The following is an 8,496-nucleotide window of genomic DNA, read 5'->3' on the forward strand; positions in this document are numbered from 1 at the left end:
AGTTATTCTTCTGCTATTTTCAGATAAAAGAGGGAGAAAAAATTCTTTGGCAGATTTGCCAAAAATAAATGAGAAGAATGAACTTTGCTAAGATAAGGAAAGCTGGGTAATCTCCACCTATCCAGGAAGTGCCTCTCGTGTCAATGTAATCTGCCCTTTTCTAGGTCCAGTTATACTAAGATGTTGCACAATGCAAAGTCTGCTGTCTCCCTCCCTGCTCAGGATCAGGAAGTAAATCTTTTATGTCGTTGTTGTTACTGAGCACATACGATTCCTGATCATTTCTCTTGAAGCATCATTCTTTTCATGCCTGTGACGCTTACAGCTGATTCACATACCCGCTGTTGTGACTAAAGTCACATGTAGTGGCTGTGGCCACTAAAATGGTGCTTTGAAATTCGACATATATTGGTTCCCTGCCTACGGTCTGTCAGTCATGTGTACCAGTGGCTTTACAGATAAAGACCAAGCATTTTTGCATCCCCATCAAACGCCACTGTAAAATGTGGGTTGGATAGGCAGTGTGATTAAAAATGTGGTCCTGCACATGATAGCTAGGGGAGAGGGGATGCCTCCATAGGTTTGGAGACAATTTTGTACCTCTCGTTTCATCTTCTGGTTTCTTATCACTAAGATTTTTTTCTGTTGTGACAAGCTTTGCGATGAGACTGACAGCATTCCCTACCATTCCTTCCAGGGGCACTGGGGGTGCCCAGACTCACAGCCAAACTAGGATCACATGGAAGCATTGATGTACCTGGAGATGCCAGTTCTGCCCTTAGTCTGGCATATTCTATTGGGTCAATGGTGCTTCTTGCCTCTCTGAGCTTGCATTTAGCTATGCAATTCATGCTCGCCTCTCTTGGCTATGCAGCTGTGTCTCTTGCTGAGGTAATCAGGGCTAGTGCTGGGGTACTGTGCTATGTAGTTTTTTCTCTCCACCTTGCATTCCTTTTTTCTTTTCTGCCTGGTACTTTCTGTGCAACCAATTATTCTCTGTGTTGTATGAATGGACCTTCCCCTTTTCCTAAATGTTTGATGTCCAATTCTAGAAATGTACAGTGGAACCTTGGTTCTCAAACAGCTTAGCTGACAAACAAATTGGCTCATGAATGATGAAAACTTGGAAGTAAGTGTTCCGCTTTTCAAACTTTTTTCGGAAGCTGAACTTCCAATGCGGCTGTTGGCTATTGTTTACGGGGCACCTGTGCCAATCAGAAGCTGCACCTTGGTTTTCGAATGTTTTGGCAGTTGAACGGACTTCCAAAATGGATTAAGTTCAAGGTTCCACTGTATCCTCTTCAATGTAGGGGAGGCTCTCTCACTTAAATCACTGTTTACCACTGTTGTGAATCTGTGAAAATGCCCCAGACATTATGTTTGAAATAAACAAAAGAGGATTCCCTCTGTAATGTGAACATTTAAAGGAGGCTACTGTTCATCTAGGAACGTGGGTGGCACTGTGCGTTAAACCACAGAGCCTAGGACTTCCCGATCAGAAGGTCGGCGGTTCGAATCCCCATGACGGGTTGAGCTTCCATTGAACAGTCCCTGCTCCTGCCAACCTAGCAGTTCAAAAGCACGTCAAAAGTGCAAGTAGATAAATAGGTACCACTCCGGCGGGAAGGTAAACGCCGTTTCCGTGTGCTGCTCTGGTTCGCCAGAAGAAGCTTAGTCATGCTGGCCACATGACCCCCAAACTGTACACCGGCTCCCTCGGCCAATAAAGCACGATGAGCGCCGCAAACCCAGAGTCGGCCACAACTGGACCTAATGGTCAGGGGTCCCTTTACCTTACTGTTCATCTATGGTGGCAACTATGTCTCAAATCTTACCTTACAATTTCTTACTTTGGGTTCTGTGTTGCAACATGAGTCAAGTGGCGGAACATCTGCATTGCCTGCAGAAATATCCTGACTCAATCTCCAGCCTCTCCAGGTTGGTTTGAGAATATCCCTTGAGTAAAACCCTGGAGCGCCGCTGCCAGACAGCATAGCAGAACAAATCTGAGCTAAATGGACAAATTGACTTGGACGTATGAAGCTGCTTCCTATGTTCTTGTGTGCCTGTTGTACAAAGTTATAGTGGAAATTGCTGAAATAATTCTGTGAAAGTGCTTCAAATGCTCCCAAGAGGATGATAACAGTTACTACAGAGGCATTTTCTTGCCCAAGGCAGAACAGTAAATGCATCTCTCTTGCCCAGGCCCAAGTCAATGTGCACTGTATTCAAGGCTGGCCAATTTTGGCACCCGGGGCAAAAAAACCACACAAGCACCTTCTGGGAGTCAAAATATAGTAATATCAATAACTAACTATTTCCTGCCTTTTCATGACTCCCAAATTCAGGTGCCTGAGGCAGCCACCTCACTTTTCCTAACAGTAGGACTGTTGCAAGGCCCTGGCTGTTGATCCTGCCTTCCTTGGAAAGCTGTCCTTCCTTTATTTTAATGTCAATTATTCTGGAGATTTCTTTCATTCTTTTTAAACTTGAGTTGTGTGCAGAGGGGAAGATGGTTGTTCCCAGAACAAAGAGCTAACAGAAGACTTTCCTTTGCCTTTTCAACCCCACTTCAATCATTTCATCTTCGGGACGCCAAAGATCATTTTCAGCATATTGCAAGTGCAGGGTGTGTTCATCTTTCAGGGCATCAGGAATGTGCACACAGGTAGAGGGAGGATATGCAGCCAATGGTTTGCGTTGGCACATGTCCGTTCCTTGGTCCCAGCTCAGTTTTCCATCCTAGAATGAGCAGAGCCCAGGCAAGTGTGATCTGTGAAGGAAAGAATGTTCAGGTATTGCATTACCAGATCTGTCTGGTGATATTCCCACCCCCCTAGTTATGTAAATTACACGACAAAAATGTTGGCACCAGATTATGCTATGGAATGTGGAAAGCTCAATGTATATAGACAGGGCACTTTATTCTTCCTTGTACTGAAACATAAAAATCCTACGAAGTATTGAAATGTTAAGAGCTACATAAAGGTAAATTCATATTTATTTTCTAGTTCCAAAGGCATCTGGCAATGCCTGTACTTTTCCATCCATATGCTTATTGAAGTTCTCAGTCTTTTCATACATTGTGTGTGTGTGTGTGTGTGTGTGTGTGTGCTCTAAGGCTGCAATCCTGTACTGAAGCTCTGTTGATCGAAGAGCTGTAGGATTTGGCAGAATGACTGCTATGTGGATACAATACAAGATACTCTGCAGACACACAAAAAATACATTAGCGGAAAACCCTGGATATGTTGGTGGAACACTTCCCTATTAGAACTATTCTGCCAGTGAAGATATGCTGGCAGAATGCCCAAAACAAAGTGGAATTGTGGCCAGAGGGTTATATTTGCTGTATCTGGTATCCTTCAGCCCAATGCCATGTTCCTGGCAACAGCACCAAGATCAGATCTAGCACACATGTAAAAATTCCCTCTCATTGACCTCAAGTGTCAGTGGGGGTGAGGAACAGCCATCCTCACATCAATGACTTCCATACCATAAGATGTGGTGGAACAACATCCAATCACAGTACACCAGCACCAGAATACAAAGACCACATAGGGAGTCTGCAACTCAGGTGGTAGAGTGTGTGGCATTCAACTACATTATACATTATTAGACATTTATTTCTAATTCATCTTTCCCCCCGACAGGGACCCACAGCAGCTTTCAGATAAAATAGGAGCAGCTAAAAGTGTAGAAATAATAACTAATCATTAAAAACAATGAAACAAAAATAGAATCAAAACTATATTAAAGAGATCTGTTTAAAACATACAGACAGTCACAACAAAAACAGCACAGCACCAGCCTACTCATTAAAAGCAGTCAGTTCCCCAAAGAAAGCATTCACCAGCCATTGGAAGGTCAACAAGAAGGGAGACAATCTAACCTCTCTAGGGAGGGAGTTCTACAGTGGGAGCGGCCACCAAGAAGGCCCTCTCCCGTGTCCCTACCAAGCGAGTCCCTATCTCTGTGGTCTCATGTTATGTACACTTAGTGGTTACAATGGGGAAATGAAGGGATGGAAACCACAGAGAAATGTCATTTTGTACACAGAGGGGGTACTTTGCCTCAAAACACATGTGGGAATTTGAGCCCATCGCTAACACTCTCCTTTCAGGACCGTAACACATTCGTCACCTTGAAGCTTCTGAGACAAATGCCCAGCATCAGACTACTGCTACTACAAAAAAAAGGGTGCTAGGACAAAGTACGCAGGCCAAGTATGCTTCCCCAGTGCCCCTAATGGTATAAGGTTCCTTAAGGGTTACCGCTACCCTCAACTGTCAAAATGGCGGGCGTTTGTTAGAGAATAGTAAATCTCAGAAATATAGTGAGGGCTGCTGAAAGGAACCCTCTGAAAAGAACTTGTTCATGCTCAAAATGTGGTTTTTTTTTGTGGGGAATAGTTTTAAAATAATTAAAAGCCCATCTTGGTGAAAGTCTCATACGACATATACCTGGGGGAATTGTGGTCAATGTACAAGATCTGTAAGGAAAATAATTTCATTTTCAAAGTAGAGAAGAACTCAGTTTTGTTCATCTTTTGTTTTTGCCAAATTTGTGGTGAATAACCTGCATTGATGACTATTTGTACAAAAGTCTGCATGGCCCATCTTTCTTCCCACCCCCTCGTGGCTCAGTAATTTGTGTGAAGATTTCTTGTAGGCCTAATAAACTCACTGATAAAAGTGCCTGTAGTATGAGATTGACTGCCTCTTCATTTGCATCTAAAATTAGCATAATCAGTTCTGCCTATATCCACCCAGTGCCAATCACAAAAGCGTTCAGGTGGAAACTATTTTTTTTTTTAAAGAAAAACATTGCACTTGCTCATTATTACACTTATTTCTTTCTGTATCATTTAAGTTAAATAATGAAGGGGCTGCAGTCGTTCCTTAAGAAAGAACACTACAGGGGTGTCATTGTAAACCTAATTTTCATTTTCCCGAAATCTGCAAACAAAGGAATATCAGTCTTGCGCTTTCTTGTGTGGATGTATTTATACCGATAATGAGCACAATCCACCAGGAATTTCTGGTGGAAGCTTTAATTAAAACTATTTCCCCCCAAAAGCAGTCTGCTCAAGTCGGGGATCCTGATGGGATACGAAGCCATTATTTTTGCTTCCAAATGCTATGAAAAAGTAATAGAACTGTTACATGCTAAATGCAGCCCTCCTGTACATAGCCTATTCATAAGGATTTCCCCCACCGCCGGTATACTTCCCAGATCATTTCACTTTTGTTTTGGGTTAATTACAGTTAGTCGGTTAAAGTTAATTAAAAGAATGATGAGACCTAGAGAACAATTTACTGAAAACATCCACTGCTGAAGTTCAAGAAAACTTCTTTGAATCTGGTGAGTGTGCATTGGGTTAGACAAAGAGCTCTTCACAGTAAAGGGACTACTATGTTATGAGCCAGGTAAGAATTCTCCCTTCAGGTTTGGTAGCAACTGGATGACCTTCACATATATGCCCAGCAGTTTCGGTTGGCTTAGGTGTACTGCAACCCAGGGCCCAAAGTGGCCAAGAAAAGCAAGTGGAATGGTTAGGAAAGATGAAAACGAGAGAACTAGAAAATAAGTGGCATGCTGTCAGGATGCTGTCAGCAGCTCCTAGCTGGTTGCCCAGGAAAGTATAAAGACAAGGAAAAGTTTCTTACCATCCTTTTTTATTTCAAACTTTACAGAGAGAGGATATAGAACCCAACCTCTTGTATATTGGCATTGTCCCGAGCGAATCTCCACCCCCCTTCTCTCCCACTTCCTCATTCGTCATCCTCATCACCTACTCTATGGGTGCTGCTAAGTGCCCTCTGTCTTTGAGCTCTTTGCTCTCCTACTTTTAAGGCTTGCCGTGTTCTGGGAGATGGAGGGTCTGGAATGCTTTCTAGTGACACCGTGTCAGCCAGGTGCCGTTCTGGTTCTGCCTGCTCCTCCTCCTTTCCCAACTTTCCCTCTCATTGGCCTCTGAGCTATGACATCCCGCAAACCACTGTTTTAATCTATACTGTCTTCCACTTCCTCCTCCTTGGGAGGGTCAGGATGGGGAGGTGGTCTCCACCATTCCTCATCTGCCCAGTCCCTGACAGGTGGTTATAGGTCTGTCAAAAACAACAACATGGGATGGTATCCTAAACCACTTCAAGCCCACATTACTGATGCAGCCCAAATAGACATGGATCTTTCTTCCAATGGATTTGGTACCATCCTAGTAGAACGCTGGTTCTGTGTGAAAGAACAACCCATATATGACTTTACCTGGGCGGTTCCTATTTGGGTGTATGTCGACAATTTGCAAAATAGAATGTGAACTGCCATTGTGGTCGCAGTCGACTGAAGCTACTTTCAAATGGCAAATTTCCAAAGACCTTGGCTCAATGAATGACCCTTTGCTGTTTGCAGAAAGTTTAGTCCTTTTATTCTGATAAGCAGCTTTATATAAAGATGATTCTTACACAGGCTTTCAGTTCCTTCAATTCTTGTGTGGGTTTTTCCTGTTCTGCACGTATATTGATAAAGGAGTGCAACCCTACCACCCTTCAAACTAATCTTGATGTGATCATCAGAATTATTAGTGCATTGTTTTACTGCTATGCACAGCTTCCTGCATACTGGTTAAACATCACAAACACAATAAATCTAAATTCAGCTGTACACATCACTATTTCTTGGGGGGGGGGGTTGGTGCACTGTTGTCAATGCACACAGCAGTGTCCAATGCAAACTTCAAGTGTAAACCCCCTCACCTGATCCAGATCAGGATCACAGTGTGGGGAAATGGGTCAAATCTTTCTTTTCTCCACACCAGGGTCCTGGATCATACCCCCACTACTGGCAACATATAACAGAAAAAGCTTGCACTCAAGAGGGCAAACCATGTAATAAATGCCCCACGTACTTTGATTGCAGTAGGAATCTACTGGGGATGGAGAACCTGTGTCCCAGAATATGTGGTTGAGCTCCACCTCTATTCAGCTTTAATTGTTGGCCAAGCTGATGGGGCTGATGGGGGTTGGCGTCCAACATCTGCAGGGCCACAGGGTTCTCCAACCATGTTCTAGAGTTACAGAGGAATGCTTCAGTGAGTATGCGACAACAGCAGCAAGAATACTCATTGCAAAGTACTGGAAGACACAAGATTTACCCACCTTGGAAGAATGGCAGATGCAACTGATAGACTACATGGAATTGGCAGAAATGACTGGCAGAATTCGACACCTGGGAGAAGAGTCAGTGGAAGAGGACTGGAAGAAGTTTAAAGACTATTTGCAAAAACATTGTAAAATATCGGAGTGTTAAAATGTTAAAATGTTGGAATGTTAAAATGATGCAAGATATCAAGACAATGTGGCATCAGTGACATAGGTAAAAGGAGTAGGTAACAAAAGTTTCAAAAGACAAGGGTGAAAAAAAATTAGATTACATTGTGTCAAATGTAAACAAAAGGATATAAAAGGAAGAATTGGAGACACATTGGGTTGAAATTTATAATATAGATCAAGATTTGAAAGAGGGTAAGATATTTGCTGAATATGGTTGTGTAAAAAGGAACACAAAAAAGGGAGATGTGAGGAAGTCAGGAAGAAGGGTTATGAAAATAACAAGTAAAAAAATGGATTTTTATGTCTTTTCTTATGCTTTTTTCTTTTTTCTCCTTTTTTCTTATCTTTTTTAGATTTTTTCTTTTTTCTTGTTTAATGCATTTTAATGTATTTTTCTGTTTTATTCTGTGTGTGAAGGTTTCTTTTACTGTTTAAAATCTCAATAAATATCTTTTTTTAAAAAAGAGGAATGCTTCAGTGAAATCAGTGAAGTTAACCTTTATATTAATATACACAAATGCAGCTTAAGAATAAAGATGTTCAGTTACATCAGGTCATTTGAATTTGCAGGGGTTTTTTTTTTTTAAAAAAAAGATGAGTTTGTTAAAATGAGGATGTTATTGAAACACCATGCTAGATTACCTCAAATAAACTAAATTATCCCAAAGAAAAATAGAATTAAATGGTCCACCTGCAGCTTGCTGTTAATGCTTCAGTTCTACATTATGGATGATATGCCACTGCAGATACCAAGAACAAATTATATGTTCATGGCATTCTACCATCTGTAAAATCACGTTCTAATTTTTGGAAGCAATTCATATATTTCTAATATAGAAGGAAATATGCCTTAGAGGAACGTAGAGGCTCAAAATAAGAAGTACAGTGGTATCTTGAGTTAAGAACTTAATTCGTTCCAGAGGTCCATACTTAACCTGAAACTGTTCTTAACCTGAGGTACCACTTTAGCTAATGGAGCCTTCTGCTGCTACTGCAGAATTTCTGTTCTCATCCTGAAGCAAAATTCTTAATCTGAGGTATTATTTCTGGGTTAGTGGAGTCTGTAACCTGAAGCGTCTGTAACCCGAGGAACCACTGTATTGATATTGATGAAAAGGGTATACAGTTGTACCTTGGCTTTTGAACAGAATGCGTTCCGGAAGTC

The sequence above is a fragment of the Podarcis liolepis genome (genome assembly GCF_965112155.1).
Source record: "Podarcis liolepis genome assembly, chromosome: 1".
NCBI lineage: Eukaryota > Metazoa > Chordata > Lepidosauria > Squamata > Lacertidae > Podarcis > Podarcis liolepis.